The 25,710-nt window shown below is 37.9% G+C and overlaps 1 protein-coding gene and 1 long non-coding RNA gene across 3 annotated transcripts in view; both read left to right on the top strand.

The window, feature by feature from the left end:
- The window catches only part of LIPC (lipase C, hepatic type), a 51,793-nt gene that overhangs the window by 2,861 nt on the left and 23,222 nt on the right, over positions 1–25,710 (top strand). The gene's annotated exons all lie outside the window — the stretch shown is intronic.
- LOC139829018 (uncharacterized) lies at positions 22,193–24,819 on the top strand. Its single transcript, XR_011741175.1, has 2 exons — positions 22,193–22,342; positions 24,656–24,819. It is a non-coding gene; the product is annotated as an uncharacterized lncRNA (long non-coding RNA).

The raw sequence follows: 25,710 nt of genomic DNA, 5'->3' as shown, positions 1-25,710 counted from the left end.
GCAGTATCCCAGAAAAAGACCAGAAATAAGCACCTAAAAATAACACCCCTGAAGTTGAGCCAGGATGATTCTTTCTAAAAGCACGGAAAAATTAGTTCAATATAAGCTCCTATTTATTTTGATTCTTCTGGAGACATAAAACTAGGTAGGAATATATTCCACTATTCCATGTCATTGTGTAGAGCAGAATTATTCAGTAGCTGACATAAAAATGCATGCTGTTGAGCTAGCACTTTCTACTTGACAGTCTCACAGCTGGCAGTTGAGCTGCACTTTTTTTTTTCCCCAAAATAGAAGGTAACATCTTTATTGTTGCCCAGTTCTGCTATATTTCAGGTATTACAGTACCAGTTACAGTAATGCTCTGTTATGCTATTATTAGGAAAGTTCTACAAATGTATTTGCTGCCATTTTCTAAGTGGCTGTGTTCCAGAATTACTGTGTGTGTACACAGCATTTGCTACGCTCTCAGGAGTCTAGCACATCTTCTGTCAGCTAAAACAGTTATTCTTCCTTTCGGCACCTGGAAAAAGCTACAAATACAATTTCAGACACAAATTTTCACCAAAGAGTCCAAACTATAACTGTAGTCTAAATAATTGAAGACCCTCTGCTTTTTCCCATGAATAGAGATAATAATGGGAACTCCATCGACAAAGGAACTATTCAGGCTTGAAACAAGTTTCAATATTTCTAACTAATGCAAGTGACTGAACATCTTAATGAGGAGCCTAAATTCACCAGAGGATTGTAATTCACTAGACCTCGGCAGTACATTCTTCTGACTACTACGGTATGAAGAGTGGTTGAACTCGTATAACACTTGAGAAACTTGAACATATGGAACATTTCTTAATAATGTAGCAGTGCAATCTAATCACAACTAATTTTCTTCCTTTGTCTCTCAAACTAGAGATGCTTATAGGTTTTAAAACTATATATATATATATATATATATATAGTTTTAATGGAAAATAACTATGAATCGAAGAATTCATTATTAAAGAGAACATTTTTCTTTTGTGTTTATTTTGTGGTTCACTCTAGGTTTATATTGCACATTTAATTTTGGAAAACACAGTTATGCCCAGTCCATGTGGAGCTTCAGGGTTAGTATCAGGGTTACATCAATGGCTGCAATGTTGATGATGTAGCTCATAACACCATATGGTCCCCTAGGGTGGCCTTAGCACAGTGACCTTTTTTCCTATATGTTAGCTGGAGCTACGAGACTGTTTGCTGAAGCTGAGTCAGACTCCTTATACAGGGTAATGGCTTGGCAGTAGGCGGATGGGCCAGTGGCCACTTCCAAGCAACGTGATTAAGATTTCCTGGCAACATAAGCAATAACTGGCAAAAGAGACAGAAGGGGCCATCTATCTGCACATGCCAAGACTGGGTGATAGAGTTCACTGCTTTTGGGCAATAGGCCAAATGCGAATTATAATTCATTAAAAACAAAAAACAAAAAAACACAAACAAACACAACACCACACACAAAAAACCCACAACCATATTTAACGTTTACGTTCTAAGTAAAAAAAAAAAAAAAAAATCACTGCTTTCACACTTCGTAGCCTTTCTTCTAGAAAATATGTACTGGTTTTTAAGTTATATTACTATGACATCTTTCTTGCTTGTTCTTTTTAATTTTTAAAAAATTGTTACAATTGCTAGTATTCCCAGGAGGCATTAACTGCACAGGATTGCACATCCTTACACATACCCATTATGATTAGCCAACAAAAGCTTTTGCTGGTGCTGAAATGCTTCTAATAAAACATGATTACTTCCTGGTTGTGGAAATATGAGTTGCCTAAAAATACTCACATTCTCCTGCCCTCTCCAATATTCTTGCCCAGTCCAATAAAATTCATTTAAATCTTTTGTCAACACCACTGTCTATATTTCGGCTCCTACTTTACCATCAGACTTCATGGTATTGCTCTAAGCACAACAAATAGCTATCAGGTAAATAACAAAGGAAATGACAAAAAAGAAATCTAGAAATATTTAATATGAGCTATAAACTACACAGAAAGCCAGCTGGCACATCATCTAAAAATCTACAGTGCTCTCTATCCATCAGACTTACCTTCTGCTTACCTGGGAATAGAAATTAAAGCTTATTATTTTAATTTGGAACAGTTCTTCCTACGGGAAATAATAAATCATTGCTTTCTCAGTAAATGACATCAAAGAGTCATGAAAGCTGAGATACTAAAATGAAGTGTTTTTACGAGAACTCTCTGACTATAGCTTGCCCAATAAGACTCTGCAAAGGTTCCTAAACAAAACACGTCAGTGTGCAGTGCTGAAATTACTCTTCTGTGTTTCATTGGCTACTACAATTGCAATTCTGCCATCTTTACTCATATTGGGTAGTAAGCACTGCATTATCCCCAAGCTTGCTTCCATACTACAGTACTCTGCAATATGACAGTGAGAGTATCCAGGCAGCACCTTCACCAAAAAGACGGTATTTCATTTCCAGTTGCTCACCAAAGTCAGTATATAAAAAAAGAACACTGAAAGCATGCTTCTGGCCAAGCAACAACATTTCAAATACCATCAAATATACCTAGAATGCATACGAATCATGAGATTTTGCTTACTACACCTGAACTGGTGACCTTCAGCTGCCATGCTACACCAGAGTATTGGGAGGTTTCCACATTTTTCCTAGGGCACAAATAGCTTTAGGATCCTCCCTTTCAAAAAAGTTTACATGCCTTTCCCTCTCTGACAGAACTCTCCCACCATTGCAGTCGCAATCCCTGCACTCTTTCCTGGAGAGAGGAGTTCTGCATGATCCTCATGCACGTCACGCAGTAGCCTTGGTCTCTTCTCACATGCTGTGTGACCTTTTTCTTCAATTTCAAGGAACTGTAACTTTTCTAAGGAACTTCAGCTGAGGAACGTCTCCCTCAGCACCCTCTGGTTTGGTAGTGTCAGCATTCCTAAGAAATGCAATGGAGATTCTTAACTGAAGCAAATGGACAAAACTGACAGTCTTTGATCCAGCTCCCAAACCAGACAGTTGTGCTGCTTACTAATTTAATCACCCTAAGTCATAGCTCAGATTAAGTGGCTATAGGAATGGCTGCTGAGTGCACTGTATTCTTCAGCATCGTAATTTGGTGAGTGTAGACACCACAACACTGGAATTTCAGGTAAAATAAATGAACACAATTACTGCAGAGGTTATTAGAGAATAAAAATAAAAGCAAGAGTGTGACATGTTATTCCATCCAAGAGGAATCAATGAAGGGACTGCAGGAGGTCAGGAATGAGTGGGTGGCAGCAAGATGGGTAAGTCATCTGCTGAGAGTTGCTCCGCTGGCACTGAAGCCAAGTGTCTACAAGTGTCCAGGGAGGAATTAAAGACCCCAACCATTGAGTCTTTTTTTTTTTTCCTTTTTTTTCCTTTTTTTTTTTTTTTACGCTTTTATGCTTTAATTTTTAAAAAGCACAGTCTACTTTTATCAGGCTTCCCATCACCTAATTTAGGAATAATAGCATCTGAAAAAAACCCTAAAACATTATACAATTTACAAAGGAGTAAGCAGTATTAATAGCATTACTGGAGCTGACAAAACAGTGGAAGATATTTCTCACATCCAGCCCAAGCATATTAATTTATTGATTTTTCTAAAGATTCCTCTCAAATCCTGAAGACTACAGTGACCATATTCTGATGTCATTTTATGTCTCTAAAACCTGGGGGTAATCCCAGCAGTTGCTGTGAAGCATTCTCCACTGATTCTTGTGTAGGAGAAAACAGATTTTAACCTTTGCTTTTCTGTGTATGGCTACAGTGATTTTATTTATAATTCCTGGCACTATTAGAATTCTACAGACCCTTCACTCCCTCTAATTTAATTGACTAACTTCCAAAAATCAATTTAGCAAAAGAAAGAGCAGTCAGAAAAATCTCTAATTTATCATTCCAATAACAGCTCATAAAAGATTGTAATTATTATTATTTTTTTTCTGGCTAGCATTAATAATATTTACATTTGAAAGGTCTAGGGCAATCTCCTTGAAAATATAATTGTTTTCTGCACCATCAGCAACCTATTAGCCAGATAAAAATCTTGTACCTCAGAGCTTTTTGGGTATTTGCTCAAATTAAAGCTTTCATTTCCCTCAGACCCTCTGTACATATTTCAGCAAACTAACCATGGAAAAAGTACCAAAATTAGAGAGAAAAGGTTTAATTATGAATAACTCAATTCCTATTCTAATTGCTTTTCTATTATTATTTCCGGTTTTAACAAGGCTGTTTAGCCTACAAGAGAAATCCCTCTAATAATGGAATTCCAGTGTAGTATTTTTGACAGATCTCTTTGCCTTTTTTCCTCTTGATTCCCAACACCAGACACTTCCATTTCACTCACACACAAGCACACACTTGGCTAATTGTGTGTGATCACTAAACACAGAAACATGAAGGCGTGAGCGTCTCTAATCAGACATCTTCATGGAAACAAAATCTCTGTCCTTCAAGGACAGGGTAACTTCTGTCAGGTATTTTAAAGCCAAGGCAGGTCACTGAAGTTATTATTAGCTCTAATTAGCACTCCCACAAGCTGCTGAATTCTTTACCTGTGGCCAAGGGGCACTCAATATGGTGCAGAATTTGCTAACATCTTTGGAAGAATCAGAGAAATAGCTCCTCTTTAGAAACATGGGTCTATTGAATAAGCTTCTGGTAAAATTATGTCTGATCCACATACCAAATGATCTATAAAAGCAGAAAGAAGATGAAACTGTTCCAAAACAAAAGAATTCTACAAATATCTAAATAGAATCTTCATGAGAAAAGGAAGATATCTGGCCTTACTTATTATAGTGATGCTATAATTTTAAACTTTTTAGCAGGTTACGTACAAATCATTTATACACCATTCTCAGTTACAACATCGTTCTTTCAAGTTAGTGTTTTATGTAGGAATTTGAAGACAAGTCTGCACAAAAAAGGAATGTTTCCCCTTGAAAATTAGAGAGATCTGAACTGAGTCACAGAGCTCCAAATAAAATACTGATCCTAATTGTGAAATTGGCTAAGAACAGATGAAAGCCCAGTAAGCCACCGCTTTTGTATGTTTGGCACATTTCTAACAAAGTGCCATAATAAGGAAGCCTGGCAATAGCTCTCATTAGTAGAAAGGACTGCTACAGAGCAGTAGAAGGATTTATTTGAAAGAGAAAGAAAATGTGTTAAAATCAGCTATTTTGGATCTATAAAATAATCCACAGTATGACTTTTAGTCTAAAAATACATATTCTACAAAAAATAAGCAAAATTGTAACGGGAGTCATAAGGTAACATTACACAAAAACAAAACTAGTAAAGCATGTACTCTAGAACCTAGTATGTAGGAACCTGGTACCTAAAGGATTCACCTCCAAAACCAATCCACTGTCCTCTTAGGCAACAAGTTGGAAACAATGGAAAGTCTTAAAAAATACAGGCAAGGTATGTCTCCAACTACCATTCTTTGCAAAAGTGAAAAGTAGAGAGTGAGCAACACAGAATAATAAAGATTGCTATATCTGCAAAAACTCAAGCCCCAGCTCAGCACAGCTAGACAAGTGGCACCTCTTCCTGAGCTGGACACAGAACCCACCAGCTGAAAGCTACTGATGATGAGCATCCAGACTGGGGATTGCCTGTGTCCCTTTGAGCTACGTTCAACTTTGTGTCTGTCCCCGAGAGGCTGCAACTTCACCACAAGCTCCACTTGGCAATGCACTCACATGTGGTGTCCATTTTCATACAGCCAAATGTCAAATCACAGAGCTGGAAATAAGGAGTCCAGGATACACATCAGTCCCTTCCATGGGATGCAACACATCACGCTTTGTGGTTGCAATGGTCAGCCAGCCCCTTTTGACCTTATGCCATCCTTAATGTCTCATAATTTCACAGAAGAACTCTACAACTCTGAAGCACCAGCAACATTAATGGTCACAATTTTAGCATGAGCAGTATTATTACCTCTGCTTTAAATAAGACACCCAAACCCCCAAGCTTCTAGGTACTATTAGACAGTATTCAGAGCCAGGACTGGAAGTCATATCTTTAGCTTCCTGGTCCCATTCTTGAAGCCATTTTCTTTGTTCCACTGCAGACAGCAATGTATTTCCTCTAAAACTAAAACACACATAGCATCAAAATTCTGGCCTTCATGTTCTCAGTAACAGTACCATTACAGAGATGAAGCAAGGTCATTGCTTTTTTATTTGTGATGTCTACTTTTTGAAAAGGAAGTGTCACAAACTGAGATGTGACACTAGCTGTTTTCTCATTTCCGTAATTTGCAACAATGCACATTTGTAGTGTTTTTATTATTTAGATGCTTAATTTTCTGGCACAGCTACAAGGTATATTTCTGGGCATGCAAAAATCCCATGATCTGTTTCCTTTAGTATAATGTCACCAGCTGATGGGTGAAATAATTGCCTGGAAGTGCATGGAGTTGTGTCATTCTGCTAAACTAATTGGGATAATGGGAATTCTGGAACTAAGTCTCTAGATATCTAACTAAAACCAAGCCTTTTAAACACTACGATAGAAATTAATGTCAAATATATCAGGAACACTTTCCTTCATGGATGCAATAAGACAAACCTCTCTACAAGAACAAGCATTGCTGGCCCGCAGTAAACTCTCAGAAAAGAACAAAATTTTCTAACTGATTGTGATTATTTTAATACTGTTGGCTCATTGACAAGCCATTTTTAAGGTTACAAAGTTATGTAAAGGTTACCAAGCACTGACAGTATAATAGGACTCTGGGATGCTTTGGATGTGTGGTTAGAGGTTCCACTTCCTAAATAAACAGAAGCTGGACAGATTCAAAGAATGTGGATGGTGCTTATTTTAGGATACATTTTATATGGTTTTGAGCTTGTGTTTCAACAAACAATTTGAAAAAAAAACAAAAAAAACCAAAAAAACCCCACACCAAAAAAAACATAACCAAAACAAACCAAACAAAAAAAAGAGCAAAATTAGACAACTGAAAGCAAAGATACATACAAAATCTCCCTTTACACCTACTGGAATCTACCTCGCGTCACTTACATATGGGTCACCAGAGTGATTACACTGATCATTAGCCACTCATCATGAAATAAGATGGTAGAGCAGGATCCTAAAGGGCAAGAATTGTTTGTAGTTTCCACTATTACTAAACCCAAATGTTCCAAATCCTTAACTTTTTAAAACAAAAATGATAGTTCTCTCTGTTTGCTTTCTGTTTACCTGTTAGGAGTTACACAAACATGAAATGCTTGACAGAATAGGACAATCTTTTCTTAACAAGGTATTTTTTTATAGTCATGAGAAGAGCGTTCCAGAGTAGCAGATGAAATGTTACGTAAAAGTCTAAATGCATCATTCTTACATGACCAGTCAGGTTCCCTTGATCTGATCCAGCCCAATGATTCTTGGCAGTTTGCTCCATTCCATAAAAATCACATGAAATCCAAACTTTGGTGACTTCCCTGCCTCTGTCAATTTTGCTTCTGGAAAGAAAACAATCCAATCAGAGGAAGGAGACAGAAAGAGACTTGTACAACAGGTTTACATTTACTTTTTGTAAAAAAATGGGCATTTCCCAAAGTCTCCAGTCCTGACCAGTAAAGTCAGAAAAGAGCAAGACAATTCCTGAACGCATTAGTACATGAAGATTAAACTACTGGAATCAGGTTACACCCTTAACATCCCAACCAATTTCTTAAATGATAGAAATTATGTAATTCTCTGAAAAGCTTCTTGCATTGTAAAGTAGTCTGATAACATATGTATGCTCTTAAATAGAACTTCTAATAAAAATACTCCTTTATTACAGTAAAGGCTGGCTGTCAGTGGTGCTTGCAATATGGCAGCAAAACTTAAATGAAAGTAATAGAAAGTGGCATGCCAACAAAGGAATTTGAAAGCAATGAGAGAGATGTAGAACCTTTTGGTGTTTCACTTTGTTTTGTTCTTTGCTGATTTTAAAAATCTTTTTTATTAACTATGTCACTTAAGACTGGAAATAAGTATCCCAAATATGATGAGCATGAAAAAGGCCCCAACATGCCATTAATAAAAAGACACATTTTCTTTCTGCTTTGTTTTTAGCTTTATTAATACGTGCCCACTTCAATGCAGTATTGTGACAGAAATCTTGCTCTAGAGTCTCATAACTATATCATTCATCAGATGTAGATCACGTCTAATGTAAGAAGTACAGTGTATTAAGAGCAGATCTGCACAGTGAGGCATTTGGTGTTAAACACCAAAGGGACCCCACTCCAGGGCTCTCTGGGAGAAGAGTGGTGGGAATTACTTTGGACTGGTACTGGTCTAGTTCTGTGGATGAGTGTCCATCAGGAGCTGGAATCATTAGGTACACTCCTGGGGTACAAGTGTTGGTGTGGATTAATGTGTAAGGAATCTGCTTTGTGTGCTTCTAGATCTTTCCACAATACAAACCAAAGCACAGTTAGATCAGGGGATTTGCTTTAAAAGGGAATTTGTGGTGAATTCATTCATTCTGGTGCTGAAAAAAAAATTGATGAAGCCACATCTTATTGCACTTCCATTTAGGCAAAATGTTTCAGTTCTCTTTTCTAATTAGTCTGAGAACAACACATTTTAGAGGGATCCTTTTCCTTGAATATGGTCCCTCCATTCTACAAGAAGATAGATATGTCCTAAAGCAATTCTACATTCTTCCTTAGTTAACTACAGTGCCATCACTATCGTTTAAACAGCATCCTAACAGTCAACCTAGGCAATTATACTAACAAGACTCTCAAGCTATAATATATACTATCTTGTGAAAAACAGTCTCAGACATCAGAAACAGGTCAGCTTATTCTGTGGCTTTATTCGCTGCAAACCTACCATTAATTTCTAAAAAGTCATCAATCTATTTCTAAATAGAATTCCCAGTTACCATTTCCACAAAGTGATTTTCAAAGTTGATCTTATGGCACCAAACAGGTTAACTATACCAAGCAAATAATCATCAGGGCAAAACTTCTACCTTCAACAACAACAAGCTATTTTACTGGAAGGGCTTATTTTTCTGAATTCAGCACAACAGCATATTTCCACTAAAATGTATAAAGACTTAAAAGAGGAAATAGCAGAGTGTCAGACGGAAATAAATACTGCATGGGTCAAAATTGGTCTTTATCTTTTTCCTGTATACAGTGTGCATCACGATTAGTGACAGGAATGGAGCTTATTTTATTTGATAATATGGCTCTAAAATTTCATTTTAGAAAAGTAAATTAATTCGTCATTTAAACTGAGTGGCCATAACTTGTGGGAACTTCAACTAGGTTTGGATTTCTGGAAGAAATGGTCGAATTCTAGGCTTGCTTTTAGTGCAATTTCCACTATGCTCACGCTGTGAGCATTTGGGAAAACTGAGGCAGATGTTTCCAACCATTTTCCGGTTGGCCTTTATGCAAAATGACTGTATTTACACATATATAGATATATACTGACTGACTCTTAACAAATAACTGATGCAAGCAATAGCCAGTTTCAGCAGGTCACAGTAAAACACTGTATGAACACTTCTCCGAAACATCAGGAAACATCAGGTAGCCTTTTCGGCTACCAAAATTTTGCAAGATTTTTAAAATGAAATAAAAAAAGCATAGCTAACAGGTACTGTCACACAGTGTAAAGAATTCTATGTTGAAGCTGGATTCTGTTTAACAGAAAGACTATTATTTTATTGATTGTTAGAGAATAAGGCTTATCTTGCTAATTATGAGGAATTAGTAAATAATGGGTCTTAGAGTGAAAATTGAAATAGTTCAATTAGAACTCAGATAATAATTGTATTTCCAGAGTTATTGTCATTCTAAAGCAAATTTAAAAGCTCTGAAATGCCTGGTAGCACTGCAAGATTCAGCCAGGATTTAGGCTTATTTGAAATAACTTTGAAAACAGGCTATATCCCTAAAAATCCATCTTTGATTTATTTTATAATGAGCTCAGTTCTTCCTAAACCTATTTATGAACTCCTTCACCTTATGCACACTGAGTATCTTGCTAACAACATTTCGTTTTTAGAATGTTCCTTTGCCTGACAATTTTGCAGACTCTACTCAACCAGTCTCCTGATAAATTCAAATTAAAAACATGATAATTAAATACAGAGAATTATTTCATCCTGTCATAATCGTCGCCTGTCTGAAACATCAGAGGCTGTTATAAAGAAACTGATTGTCTCCACAGCAAAAAGCAGAAATATATCTTGTCTGCATTAATTTATCTGGTGCAAGATAGCTTTTAGATTAAGGCCCAACCACCTAGGCAAATTTTAGGCATTCTGCATAAGGTTTGGTATAGGAAAAGATGTTTATTCTCTCATTTTGGCTCTATCACTGGCTCAGATTCCAGTTATCTTGTTTCTTTGGCCAAGGTGCTGTTTTCTCCAACACACTGCAGAGATGACTGACCTCATCTAACAGTTCCTGTGATGCATGCCCAACTGTCCCATGTACTATATTTTAATCACAATTTGTAGAATTTTCAATTAGATTAAATGACAAACAGAAAAATACAAATAGAGAGTTGTCCAAACAAACTCCTTATTTTGCTGAACAATGGTTTTATCAGAGACCTCATAAGTAACTTGAAGTTGTCTGTATCTGCAGGCTTCAAAGTGTCATATTTATTTCTCCACGAGATACTCTGCCTTCCTTTTCAGTAAATGCATTCAGTCTGCACGGTCCTACTGAAAGTTAACTTTGTATTCAAGTTGGCAAACAGGTCAGTTGCTGTGTCTTCTCTGAATACTGCTTCTATCTGACAGGTTTAGGAGTCAGCAACATCTTCCTTAAATACACACTTCCAGTATCACATACATAATCACTACAGCATTTTGTTCAAACGAATGATGTTCAGTGAACATGCCCTAGGCAGGTCTAGTCCAGAACCAATAAGCAGAAACAGGATTTAAACTCATAAGAGAGCTTATGCATATCTCAAGGCTACACTGTCTTGTAATGTATGCCCCCAGATGGAGTTCTCTTTCAAAGCAGCACAGAGCAAAGCACAACACTAGTTAAGTTAAAAGCCTCGTGGGTGTGGGAAGAAAGGAGGCGGCCCAGGACTGCTGCTGTAATGGCTGCAAATACTGTTTTCACACCTACAACACATATATCACATACGTAACTGTGCCGGATTGTCCAGGCATGTTCCCTGCATGCTGGCCAAACTCTTTGCTTGCTGACACATTCACACCTTACAGAGCCAAGGACGAGATTAGGAAAACTAACTCAACTGTAATCTGTTGCCTGGGAGGTTTAGGACACTTCAGTGCCAGTGAACAGCTCTCTACCCAGGCTGAAATGCTGTAAACTTGTTCTTACGTTTTACTGTCAAGCTACATTCAACAGAATAGAACAGCTATTTGAAGGAATAAAAGAAGTGATTTAGCAGAAGGCTCTTAGGGCTGTGGCTGCTGCTCACTGTGTTTGTCTGTCCTACACCTCTGCCCTTTGGGATGATTTTGTGCTGCAGACACACTGTGGGACCTGGCTCCTGTCCAAAGGAATAGGTGGTCCAGACAGAACTGGCTATATGAAGACTATGACTTCAACAGTTTTTATGTTTTATTAATGACCAACTGGAGAAACAGAATGGGGAATCTGTGAAGATTTTTTTCATTCTTTTCCCCATTTTAATTTCTAGACACAACACAGATTGGCTTAGGAACTCTACATTACAGCAGACAGTAATATCTATTTAAGGGATTATGAACCAGCCATGGACTGCTCTGTTTCCACTTGGACTTCAGATTGTCAGACCTCAGCTCACAAAAAGCTACCTTCTTTCACCTTTGTTCCAGTGACGAAAGAGATAGATTAATGTGGACTATAATTTAATTTTCTAATGGCATGTTTATAGTCCTTCTATTCTCCATGTAATAAGAAAGAATATAATATATTAAGAAATAATATTTTTTTTTTCTATCTAGAATTTGGAGGAAAATATTTTAATTATATTTTTTCTCTTCCACAACTGTTTCAGGCATATATTTTGGATAACATTTCATATTCTAAAAGCTGAGCTAGGAGACCATATTAGGGGCACAGGAATTATTCTGCACACCTGAAGGAAACAGATGCATCTGTTCCACCAGGGACCATCCTGCACATGACAGAAAAGAATCTAACAGATAAAAAGCAACTAAGATTAAATTAGAAGATTACAATTTTGGGGCAAATTTGTTGTTATTTCATTTTCACTGGATCCTAGTGGACCTGCAAACATACTAAAGCATCACAAGAAGTGCTGCCCAGCCCTTGTGATACCTCATGATTGCCGGGAAGCTTCCAGCGTGTTCTGAAGTTCCCAGTCTGATATACCAGAAAACAGATCCAAAAATAGGTTGATGTGAAAATCCCAGGTTAGTTCAGTGTGGCAGACCAGAAAAGTTCAGCTGGCAAGAGTGGGTAAGCATATCTCAGGATGGTTTTATAAAATGAACCATTATCACAGAGGTTGTGTAACCAACTGCAAAACTCTTACGTTAACCAATTATTTTAATTGTCCTGAAAAGGTCTGTCCAGCTAGGTTGGCAGCTACAAGATACATGTGGGGCAGAGCCTGTACTCATAAACAAGCTTATACCTGTGTAAGAGTAATAGCATTAGGTTTGTTAATAAAACCCAAATCTCCACTCCCAAAAAGTCCTTGTCCAGGACTAACTGAATTGCAAAGCCACAAATAAAAGAAGCAATAAAGCTGAAAGATTGTGAAGCAAGTATGCTTAAAACAAAATGAACATTATTTTAAAGATTAATTCTCCCTATATTTCAACAAACGTACCTCAAGAAGTGGCCACAACACAAAGCACTGCCTCAGGACTGCACAAAACCATAGAAGAGTCAGCTACTGAAAAGCCAGAATAACTGCTGCATAAAGTTAGAATTGAGAATACTTAGAATCTAACCACTATAATTACATAGCAGCAGAATTAATTACGCGAAAGGTTAGGAAAGAACTTGTGTAAAATAAAGGAAACTCTTCTTTCTGCTAAGGGAAGGTTTTGCTAATAGATTTGTCAGGTCCAGGTAGAAAAAAAAGTATTTCTCTTTTAAAAAATAACATGCCCTTTATGCGAATCTATCGTAGAAAATTATGGGAGTTATTAAACTCACTGTAGAAGGGTAATAGATAGTTCTAATTCAAAATGATCCGAGTAGAGAGTGACTTTTGCGGCTTGCAATGCCAGTTATTTAGTCTAGGCAGACTCCCATAAATCTGAACAAAATCCATGATGCTGCTGCAAAACAAAATGAAAAAGAAAGAGAACAAATAGCTTCACTTTCATTTCTAACAACTGACCCAGCCTCCATGGAAAATGTGTGATATATCTCCAGCTGCTGGCTATAGTAGCCTGAGAAGCAAGTAGTATCTCCCCACTGTTGCACGTGAACTATCTATTTTCAGATGTACATTTTAAAAACAACAACACCACGCAAAACAAAAAACCACAAAACCACACCCAAACCAACCAAAGAAAAAATACCACCACAAAACCAAAAAATATCTGCCAAGCAGCCAAGCCCAAAATGCCACTTTAGTCATGGAAGGCAATCATACAAAGTGTACCATCAGCAATATCAAATGCAGCGCAAAAAAATGGATCGACAGAAAATACCTGTAAAGTATAGAACAGAGGTAGTTGTTCTTCATGTTCAATTTGACTGTAAATTCTCATGTTGCCTGTGTCGTCCAGACTGCACTAGAACACCCAAATTACGCAGTACAACAATCATAACACTGAACTAAAACTGGGGAGCAGTTCTTTAAAGCTTCCTTTGGCATTCTTTTCTTCAATTAGCTCAGTATAAGTTTGCGTGTGTGTGTTTCACCACCCCCTCCAAATTATAAGAAGTCATCTTCTGTCACTTTCCACTGGCTTTTCACACTCTCAATTGTTGATGGAAGTGACTCTTTGTTTAAGGTAATTTAAATTACTAAGACTTTACAGAATAAATATTTATAGAAATAGTTGGTTTGGTACCTCCCCAATGTTAAGGAGCAGAAATGCAGTCAGCATTTTCATACACAGGAAAATAAACTTAACTTCTCAAATCCTGTTGAGAAATACATATATAACATTCCTAGAAAATTCATAATACTCAAGCCAGAAGAAAATAATAGAACCTACACTACAATGATTTCACTCCATATTTTATTGTAAAATTTACATTTCTTAAATATGTCAAGTCAAATCAATTAATAGCTTTTTATTAACCTGAACATCTTGCTGGGAAATAACAACTCTCACTACCAAATGTCATCATCAACAGTGAGACTACCTAAGTGTCTATCTAGGTGATTATATGTCCCTACTGTTTAATTCAGGCTTATCTTCCTTGTTTTCTTCACATACTATTTATATCAAAATCAGGATGCTTACGAGTACACACAACACTCAGCTTCTGCTGAAGTTTACTGCAGCTGTAGCTCTCAGAATAGTAACACAAAGTTGTTGGTGTTTTTCTGTTTTGCTTTTTAATTTAATTTCCAAAACCAGAGGCATGGCGTGCCACTAAAGAATTCTTCCTTGTAAACACCATTACTGAGAACTTTCAGAAGAATATGCTTAGTTAAAACTGAACGGGCAAGTTAATATTTGGAAGGAAGAGAACAGAGCAGGAAACTTCAAAAGCTGAATCTCTTGTCTTCTGTGAACCATGGCCAAACTCACCTGCTCATTTAATACCAAATGAATCACTAACCAGTAGTTTCCACTAGAATCCTCCAAAGCTATTGCCCAATAGTTTCAGTCTAGTAACAACTATATCTGTGATGAATTGGGTTCAAATATATTCTTTTTTCCCCTAGACTCTGTTCAGAGAAAAATAAGTATTCCAAGTGCCTGGTGAAGCAGTACAAAAATTTCTGTTAGTAAAATTTTTTTTCCTTTAATTTTATTTTACCGATCTTGAACAACAGTTTTTCTGTTCATTCTAGAACTTCTTAAATCACATCTGCTATATTAGCTTTTAGAGAAAACAAAACAGCACCCATACCTTCCTTGCTAAAAAAAAGCCTATGCTCCTTTCTTTTCTCATTATAGAACAGAAAGTCAAGGATTATTACAGCTGAGATCCATTAAATTTACAACCCTTTGATAAACCTAAGACAACTGTCACACTATTGGAACAGACTGGGTCTTTCCTATAGATTTTTTTCCTGTGTTTTTCAATGGAGAGGAGAACCTGAGAACTGGACAGAGAACAGTAGGTGTCCCCTTGTCACAGTGCTGTGGGGTTCATTCCGCAGCACCGACTGGTCTGCTACCAGCTGGGAGGAAATTCAGGTTCTGTTAGTATGCTGGTGATGCTCAGCTTATTTTCTATTTTTTAGCAGATCAGAAATGTCATTCTTCAGCCAAGATGCAGATATGAATGAGAACAAACTTGGCTGAAGCTGACTCTGCAGTGGACAAAGGCATTGCTGGCAGCTGGCACTGAAACATTAACATTATTCCAGCCCAAAAAGCAGTCTCTACTCTGACATCACTTATCATGCACAGTTATAATGACCAAGCTAGCAGAGGTGATAACGTGGGGGTTTTGGGGTTTTTTTTTTTTGAGTGTCAATACATGGAGACATTCAAGGAGACCGGAGAGTTTCCAGCTCTAGAACTTGCTTCAATGACAGGATGAATTTCCTATGTGCGGCACTATGCACAACACCTTTTTTGATAAAACAGATGTCACTGTGCTATGTTTGGTTGCTTTGATATTTGACAGGGATGATTTGAATTGTGTATTTGGGCATGTAGATTTCCTCACTCCATATAAAAGAGCACAATACAATAGGAGGCTACAACATTTCCTAAAGCAAATATTAAATGCAATGTGTTTTTTTAAAATGAGGAAACTGATATGTTTACTGGATATTATCGTAGCTCTGCAGAGATGGGCCAGAGGGAAAAGGAAATTATGCACTGAACTGGAGAGAGGAGACACTGAAAACAAAATGTTCTGGCAGTGTATATCATATCATTACCTTCTGTGACTTAGCCACATAAACTATTATATAGTATAACTGTAAAACTTCAGCTCTGAGGACTCTAGGCTGAACTCAAATGTCATGCTAAGTAACAAAGTGGATAAATTCACCCATTTGGTATTCCAGGCATGACACGTAGAGCCAAATAATTCTGTTTATCTGTGTAACCTTTTGACTATGCTACCAGATTGATCACTAGACATGAACCCAACAATGACTTACAGAGACAAAAGAGGGTGTTGCAATCATTATATAGCTTTCTGTAGTTTAATAAAAGGGAACAATTTGATATTATTTCCGGCTGCAGAAATCTGATAAATTGGTATTACTGCTTCCTGAGAAGGTGACAAATTCATAGGTTCCGTCTATTTATAACTAATTTCTGTGTCTTTATACTACAGTGAAAAGATTATAATGTTCACAGTAGGACTGAGTGAGCATTACACACAAGCCAATGTACCTGACCTCCATTTCGAAATCCTAAGGAATCAAGAAAGAAAATGAGTAAGGTCATCTTCAGGAAGTTATTGAATTGCATGCGTGTATCTCAGGTCACGAACAAACACCCTATTTCTAGTCAACGGTAACTGCCTGTAGCCTCGTCCTAGCTTTCATCATTGCCTGACAGCTACCACTTCTATCCAACTCGTGCACCAGGTCAGTTCATGTAAGCATGCCCTAATTTGTTTCAAGCAATATAAACTAGGTTATTTAAACAGTCAAAATTGGTGATCTAAGGTAGTCTAGCTGAACCTCCTTGCAGCAAATAGACAATGGTCCAACATTGGAGCATTGGTGAATGGAACAGTAAGGGTGGTAATCTCTGATTCGTAGGAGGTGATAAAAAGCTGAAGGTGGTAACCTCTTCACTGGACAGATGGATGCAGACAAGAATGCCTGTCCACTGCTGTAATGTGCTCCTTTGTAAGGAGTGTTAAAGTACACAGCAGAGTTATACACTCAGGTTCTTCTATGCGAAGGAAACTCTGCATCCAAACAGCTTTGCTTCTATTGTCACAAAAGTTTAAAAAAAAAAAAAAAAAAGGAAAAAAAAGGAAAAAAAAGAAAAAAAAAAGAAAAAAAAAGAAAAAAAGAAAAAAAGAAAAAAAAGAAAAAAGAAAAAAAAGGTTTTAAATTGCAAAGTGAATTTATGTATAGTGAAAAGAAAGATGCCTTCTGGAAGGACTTTTAACTATTGTTTTATACAAGATTTCCTCCCATTTGTGGTCTTTAATTTTTTACATATGAGCAGCAGTCTCACTTTCTTCACCCTATGAAATATGACAGATTCTAGATAAAACATGCCAACCGAAGTCGGAGGCATGAGTTATAATGTTATATGCACCACCTATGCACAATATGGGAAAGCAGCTTTTGACAAACTAGAGTAGTTAAGAGGATAATGCAGCACTGAATTCCTAGGCAGAAATTCAATTCTTCACAGAAAGGTAATCTTCATATTTGCACACTGAGGTTTGCTTCTCTCCAGATGCTGCTGTCTCCTCAGTGTCACAGAGAACCCTGTCTCCAAGGCTCTGCCCTGCAGCAGCACCCAGCTGTTGCCATACCCTGTGGGCTGTCCCTGTGCAGAGCATTTACTACTGGATCAAGCCCACGGTTCAGTCCCCTCTCTTCCTGCTGCATGCCCCACTGCAGCTTCTTGGACAGGACTGCTGAAAGGGCAGCCATTGGATTTTCCTCACACAGCTGTTCTCATAAATGATAATTCCAATTACGCATCTTCTGATGCCTTTATTTGCCATATCTATACTTTGCACAGAAGGGCTGGAAAAATCTGTCACTCTGACATTGTTCTAGTGCTTTTTGTAGGCTTGCCATGTTCAGCAAGGCAGCTGTTCAGCAAGCAGTAAAAATGGCTATCTGGCTGTTCAGCTGAGCCACTGATCTCTTCCGGGCTTGTGGATGTAAGAGACAGCGATTTCTGCTTTGATAACAAACTGTTCCTGTCCCCCACATTGCATTCATGAGACTTTTTGGCTCTGCTGTGTCCCCTCTCAAGCATTAAAGAGGAATGCGCTTGCAGATGTCCTCTGAGAGTCTCATTAGGTTTTCCCAGCTATTTCTACAAAGTTTCACATTGTTGCCCAAATACAATTGGTCTGTAACTAGTTGGAGAATTTTTAACTTCTGAGCCTACATACTTTGTGCTAGTCAAATGAACACAGAGATTATAAAATTGGCTTTCCATCCACTTTCAAGGATACTATTCCTTATGCTAATAGAAAAAATAAGGGAATATTTGAGTGGGCTATGTTGATATTTTCCACAGAATAATCTTGAGCAAATTAAAATGTAAATTTTTCTACCGTCACTGCTTTTGGGTAACAAACTTTCTGCTTAAGTCTTTAGACATCTCCTGACTCCATTTTGATTTTCACATTTGGAGTTTTTGGGAGCACTTTCTCAATCAGTTCTGTGATCTCATTTCTTTCTTGCTCCTTACACTGACTTACCCAATTCCTGCAAGAGTCTTTCTAGCCTTCTAGCCAAGAGCAAACTAATCCAGTAGAAAGAGAAGGCAATTTTCACATGTTGGCTGAGTGAACTGACTCAGACAAACGCAACAGTTATGGCTACACTGCTCAGGAATGGGAGAGTGGGACCTCCAGGTTCTCCATTATTACCTCATAGACCTACAAACTCCTAGGAGCAGGCCCAGGTCCTGCCTTGGGAGCAGGGGTTCCACCCTCACCAGCGCTGTCTACGTCTCAGTAAAATCTTCATGAGTCTCCTCTCCCTACAGAGCAAAGTGTAACAGTGCACATCCTGGCACCAAGCTTGGCATCACACCATACTCCAACAGGCAGCAAACGATCCCTGCCCAGCAAACCTCGGGCAGGGATCCTCATCAGTGGAGAAGTATTAGTGCCAACACCACCTAGGACCTCTGAAAACCCCAGAAGTGAGGGGAGAAAGGGACATGAGCCAAGCTCATGAAAAATTCTGCTAAACCGATATGGTTCTCAGGGAAACAAAAATCTGTTCCCCTAATCTGCTTGGATGGCTGGTAGCATTTGCCACAGTGGGGCTCCTATCCTGAATAGGCCTCTGAGTATGACTAGAATGCAAATAATAATTCTCAGAGTTATTACATTCAGGGAAATGACTCTGCTGTACTAATGTGTACATTACATTTATTATTTAAATGAGTCCAAAAAGACTTGTTAAATGAACATCTTGAAATGCAAGTAGAATGTAGATCTAATCATCCATACTTAGAACAACATACCATAAACACAAAAGTTTGTTTTACATGGATCACAATATTTTAAATTGAAATAATCTCTTTCCTTTCCATCTTCCTTTCTAAACCACTGTGAAACAGTTGTACAAGGCTAAAAGCAATTTCATCAGTGATATTGCTCCTGGCTTTCACCAGTTAGCTAACATGTTCTACCTGTTGGTGGGCGGGTCACTATTTCTACATAAGAAAAACAAATGGATGGAATCATTAAGAAACACTGATGACATCAGGATTTGGACATTAGACACAAACTTGCTTTCTCACATAATAAAATCTCAATAACAATGTATTTTTTCAAGGCAAAAAATCTTCCATAAGCCTATGGCTTTTGCCAGCAGATTTATTCCATGCTATTGTATGAATTAAACTAAGTAGCTATCACCACTATCAGAATTTTTCTAAAATGCATTATAATTAATTTTACCTTCATGTTATCTGAGTTGTTCCCAAAGGTGACTGGTTTGGAACACTGAAGTGGCAGAGGGCAACGCAGAGACTACGAAGAGGTTAACCCTGGCTTTGGAGAGGCTGCTGTGCCTGTCTATGGCAGATAGGGGAATGAAATTAGTAACTTCACTGATCAAATAATACCTTACCCACAAAGCACACCTCACTGCTTACTTCACAATACGTATTATTAATTACTTATGTGCAAAGTGTCCAGGTTCAGAAATGATTAGCGTACAGTGCTCTCAGTGATGGCATCTGATGAGATGCCTTTTCTCAAGGCTCTGTGCACTAACTACTTAGATGCTGGTTTACTGAGATATGACGGCTATTATCCCTTGTCTGTCCTTTTTCTTCTAAGCTACAACTGGACTACTTGGAAACTTGGCAAATCAGCCTGCTTATCAGGGAGCCAAATTCGACATGATCAAATTCAACCTTTATCATAGAAGGGACAAGCGTATTAAGAACTACTCATGTGAATCTTGCAGGAAAGCACCCATGCACTGAGGGCCACACATTAGCCAGCTGATTCTCATTGTTTTTTCACCAAAGCAGTTGTAATTCAGTAATATTGTATATACATATATTGTGCAGTTCACACTCACTTCCTGGGCATGAAAGAAACTAGGAAATCTAGACTTTGCCAACAGTACAGTAGTCAGAAGCTGTGCCACTGATCAGCAAGCAAAGCTGTTAAGCGGACTAATGTTGGTCGTGCACTAAGCACTGCAATAGCGGAGAAAACTCTTGAGGTGAAAGGCCACAAAGTGGTCAGCACCCACCAAGGATATTAAGTACGCCCAGCTCTTGCTGATTTCAAAAGGCAATTTGCAGGCCCTCTGTTACCCTTGCTGTTGCGTGAGCAACTCTGAACAACTTCCTTTTCACCATCTGGCAACTGAACTCTTGATTCTTTGTTTGTGCCTTCCAGGCTGTCAGATTTAATACGTCCATTGTTCAATGATCCAGTCCTCATACTGAGGATTTTTCTGTTCTAACCCAAGAAAATAACACAATCAAAATCCCTACCTTTCTGCTCCTAGAAGACGAGACCTCATTTAGCAAAACAGACACTACTTTTGGAAATATTTCATACTTCCAACTTATAAAACCCATAGATTTATAGTAAAATTTATTAATGTCCATGTTTGTTGAATTTTCTCCAGTAAAGCAGATCCAGTTTGCTTTGTAAAACAAACTTTGCTTCAGCACACTTCCACTGTGCTGCCCTGTTGGATTGGTTGAAGAGCTCCTGGTGACAGAACACAAGGCTGTTTCATTAACCATCCACCAGCAAATCTAATAACACGTGAAGAATTTCAGCAGCTCATTCATGGTTCAGTTAATTTATGATAAATTTCTCCCCAATGAGATATCACAAGCAGAGATCAAAGAAACTCCAGAGAATGATTTCTCTTCTTGTATTCATACATTTGTGAAGCTGTAAGGAGTCTAGAGAGAATAAGCAAGAACAGCTGATGAATTAAAACAGTTTGCACTTCCACCATGGAAAACAGTTATAAAATAAAACCCCATCCTGAGTAGGGAAACAATGTCACAGAGAAAGAGTATTTTTCCTTTAAGTATAGTTTTTATCATCGGGAACATATTGTTCACAAAAAGGCTTTGACTGACTTGGAGACTGAAACTCTCCGTTCACAGACGAAAACCATCATAGCTAACATAAGCATCCCTGTGTTGTTCCACCTCTGCAGAACCTTTTGTCTGTCTGTCCTTGGCTTTCAGTTTGTTCTGCTGACAACTCCTACTTAGTGCAAATTATTGTGAGCCACTTTTTGCATCTGGAATTCCAAACTTTCAAGTAATACTTGGAGTTCATACATTCATTCATTTTCCCAATTGTTTCACAATAGGTTTTAGCAATCTGTAAGTAAGACATTAACTGAAAAAATTGTGTGTGCTTTCAGGTGTCCTAGAAAACAAATACATGGCACTTGTACTATAATTCACTTTGGAACATAGCAATTTTTTTAATCAATTTTTATGTATTCAAAATACGGAAAGCAACTTCACACCTCACAGTTTGGCTCATGTCATTCTGCAACTGATAAAGAACAAATGCGTAAATAAAAAATAAGGCAATTGAAAGTGAATATTAAAATTTCCTTCAATCTGACACACTGTTGTCAAAGCCCAAACACCTAGGACTACAGGGACAGACATAATAGATCAAACGAGAGATAGTCTAAAAAACCTGGTCATAGAGAAATCAATACTGAATAATCCAGGAAAAAAATTATCCAGGAAATTAATGGTTGATTTATGCCCTGAATAATGAGGCTTCGTATTCCTCATCTACTTTTATTCACTAGTTTCAATCTGGATTTTCTCCTTCCTGCCAGTTGCCTTCAGTGAGCAGTTTTCAGATGGCCTGTAAAACTGGGCAAAGAAAATATGCAGCATGAAGTCTGATCACAGAATTTTCAGGAATAATCATCATAACAGTTCTTGCTTTATCTTAACCAAGGTTTCAAGTGAACAGACATCACTTATAATCTTCTGGCTCAGAAGAAAGGAAGAAAGGAGAACGAGCTGCAGAAGAGGTAGATGAAAGCATTAAAGAATAAGCTAGCAAGAAACACAGAAATCCAAAAAAACCCAATAGTTAATCCTATAAGGTGCTGAGTACTTGCAACAGCCATTAAAATGAAAGGTAGTTGACAAACAAATAATCTCCTGAAATCATGTCCAAAGGAGCAATCTCTGCCTTTCTGTGATGGATACACATAGACCAAAACCAACCAACAACAAAACACCCACGTTTCTCTCTTGCTTTTTGTGCTTGGCCTGCTATGAGTATCTGCATTTTTGTATTTCTCTTTTCCTACACTAAGGCATACAAAGTGACTAAAGAAAGATGATAAACATCAATGGATCAACCACATTCCAATGTGGAATTTTTCAGTCAAACCCCAAATACTGCCAGAGGCCCAACTACAGAGTTCTCACTGCAGCTGTAGCAGCAGGTTAAAGTTCCAGCACTGTGTGCCCTTGCAGTGCTACCCAGGGGCAGCTCTATTTTGCTTGAAATTGAGATTAAAGGCTTTGAATGGGACAAATATCAGCTGCTTCACCATCTTACTGGACTTTAGCATCATGACTTTTAAAATATATTCTTGACCATTTTATACATCTTGTCTCTATGACTGGAATCACAGTATGCAAAGGTGTCTGGCCTTCTGGGTAAAAGTGATAAAACTAATAAAAGTTTTATACACTGTTAATCTTTTTAATGACTTTTTGCATTGTATAATGCATGTAGTATTAAGTATTCCACAAAATAATATCTTGCATAATAGTTTTCACAGCACTCCTGGAAAGGCCTGCAGAGCTCAGCAGCAGCTTTGCAAATTTTGGTAACAGCTCACCCCAAACTTACGCTAACAAATCTTTGTAGGACATCACTGCATGACCACTTTCACTAAAAGAGAGAGTTATACTGGAGTACTAAACGAAAGTACTTGAGAAATTTTTAGTGAACTATACCTGGAGCGATATCAAATGTTAGAATCTACACTCAGTTCACCTATACAAGGAAAATCGTAACAAAAATTGTATGAGAGCAATAACAAAAACCCTAACACTGGTTTGGTATGCAGAGTCTACTTCAAAATACGTCCAGAGTAAATTTCCTTCCTCTCAAAGAGTCTAGTTAAAAACAAGTCCAGTGTTGGATAAGAAGTCTCATTTCTAGACATAATTGCATGGAGATAACTTTTGTAAACAGCATGCACTGCAGAGGTTTTAGAAGAAATAACTGCAGGCATCCACTGTAAGAGATGAGTTTTGAGAAATTCAGGATACACTGAAAGAGACTGAAGCCTTTTGATACCATATCAGTAAAACCATCAAACTCTTACTTAGATGAACACACCTACTGATTGTCAAAGCAAACAGTTCCCATGTACTGCAAAACAGGATTTTCCCACAGCTACTTTGGCTTAACTAAGGCTTTCAGGCAAAACCAGTAAAAATAAAACAACTCGGTAAAAAAAAAGTCAAAGGACACAATGGAAAAAAAAAAAATTACCATCTTTGAGGGGAAAGAGAACAGCAAACAAGAAGGGAGGAGTGATTAAAGCGAAGTATAGCTCCCAAGAACATATCCTTCAAATAGTTCACAATATTTGCTCTAAAATACAGATTTCTTAGAAGTATGTAAATTTTAAGTGATCAGATGCTAAGTCACCACTTTTAGACTGAGATCTTTGGATGCTTATTCCTATTCCTTGAATTAAACAAAGGTCACTTTGGTAGACAGGGATTTAATTATACTTAAGCGAGGCAGATTCTCTCACTTAACCAATGGCACTGGAGAGCCATCTCATCCTTCATAATTGTTACTATAGTCCTAAGGCTAAAACTCATACAAATTCCTTTTTTTCTCCCTCCCCCCCCCTCCCCCCGCCCCACTCCTTTCCACTGCAACACTCAATCATCTTCCATGCACCAGTGAACTCTCCATTTCCCATTGCCTTTCTGCAAACTCTGAGACAGGTATTTGTCTTTTTCTGAGTATCAGAACGGTGCCAAGCATAAATATTCACAAGGGGAGTTTGTGAGAATAGCTAGGACCAAAAATTCTTAAGTAAACCTACAATTCACTAACTTCCCAGCGCAGACAGGTTTGCTGTGCAGATGAACACTATGCCTGCATCCAGCACCCACCAGCTCAGCTGTCATGCAGTGTGTCCCATGGCCCAGAGAGTGAGTTTCACTCAGTAATGGCACCCTGTGCTAATATGCTAAAGATTCTAATGTTTCATCTTCTCATTCTTGTAAGATCCCCGTTATTTTTTTTTCCTGAGCAAATACACATTCTTGCTACATATGTTTAATTTCTCCTTGTCCTACAGAATGCTGTGATCCAGAAGTTATGCTGAATTTCTGACATAGCAAGTTGGCACCAGACAAATTATTGCACTGCAGGATCACACAACAGAAAAATTAAGGCCATAGGAAGAAAACAAACTCCCACTTCCAGCACAGCTATCCTAAAATAAAACTCAAAAAAATCTTATCTTTTCTAAGACTGTCTTTTTATTAAAAATAAAAATGTACACCTGTCATAGTGTCAGTATATGTGAAATGGTTCCAAGGGATATGCACATAAGTAACATAGATTTTCTCCTGGTCCCTTAGAAATATAATTGAAGAAAACAATACTCTGAGCCATAATGTTATAAGCAAGTACATGTACAGTTTTGAATCCTGTGATCTGTATTTCCTGTTTAGCTCCTGTCCTTCTCTTCCAGGGTAAGAGCAGACTTGACTTTTTACTAGAGCTGAACAGGAAAATATTTTCATATCCCAAGAACGTTTTCCAGCCCAAACTAGACAAAAAGCCAAAACTTCAACAGCAATGAAATTGCAAACCAAAGCTCCAAACATTTCAACATAAATTAGCCTAAATATACTGTTGATCAATTCTGATTTCAACATTATTTTTAATTACTAAAATCTTATTTTTCACATGTTGTCTCTGTTTCAAAAAAGAGCCAAAAAATGAAGCAAAAAATGCCAAGTAGCTCTGTATCAAACATAAGAGTGGCTGTAGTGGAGGAACCCCAAGGTCAATCTAGTTCAACCACCTGCAGTAGGGGCCAAAAGCAGACGCACACTCAGCAGCGGAGGTTTACATCTCCATACACACTTCCCCCTGGACTCTGCAATTCATCAACCATTTTCAGTTCATGTATCTCCTTGGTAAATGGTGGTGTCTGCACCCTCTTCAAGGGAGGAGTGAGATTTGGATGCACTGTTCTGCACAGGGCAGCAGCCAGGCCCACGCAGCAGTTCTAAACAAAGAGGCACTGCTGGTTCCTTTGTGCACTGGTTTCCCTGTTCTTTGCAACAGTCTCACAAGCTTATTGATTATTGTACTTAAACTCATACTTTTAATGGAGAACTA

The sequence above is a fragment of the Patagioenas fasciata genome, chromosome 12 (assembly GCF_037038585.1).
Source record: "Patagioenas fasciata isolate bPatFas1 chromosome 12, bPatFas1.hap1, whole genome shotgun sequence".
NCBI lineage: Eukaryota > Metazoa > Chordata > Aves > Columbiformes > Columbidae > Patagioenas > Patagioenas fasciata.
This window is presented reverse-complemented; position numbering and strand designations above follow the sequence as displayed.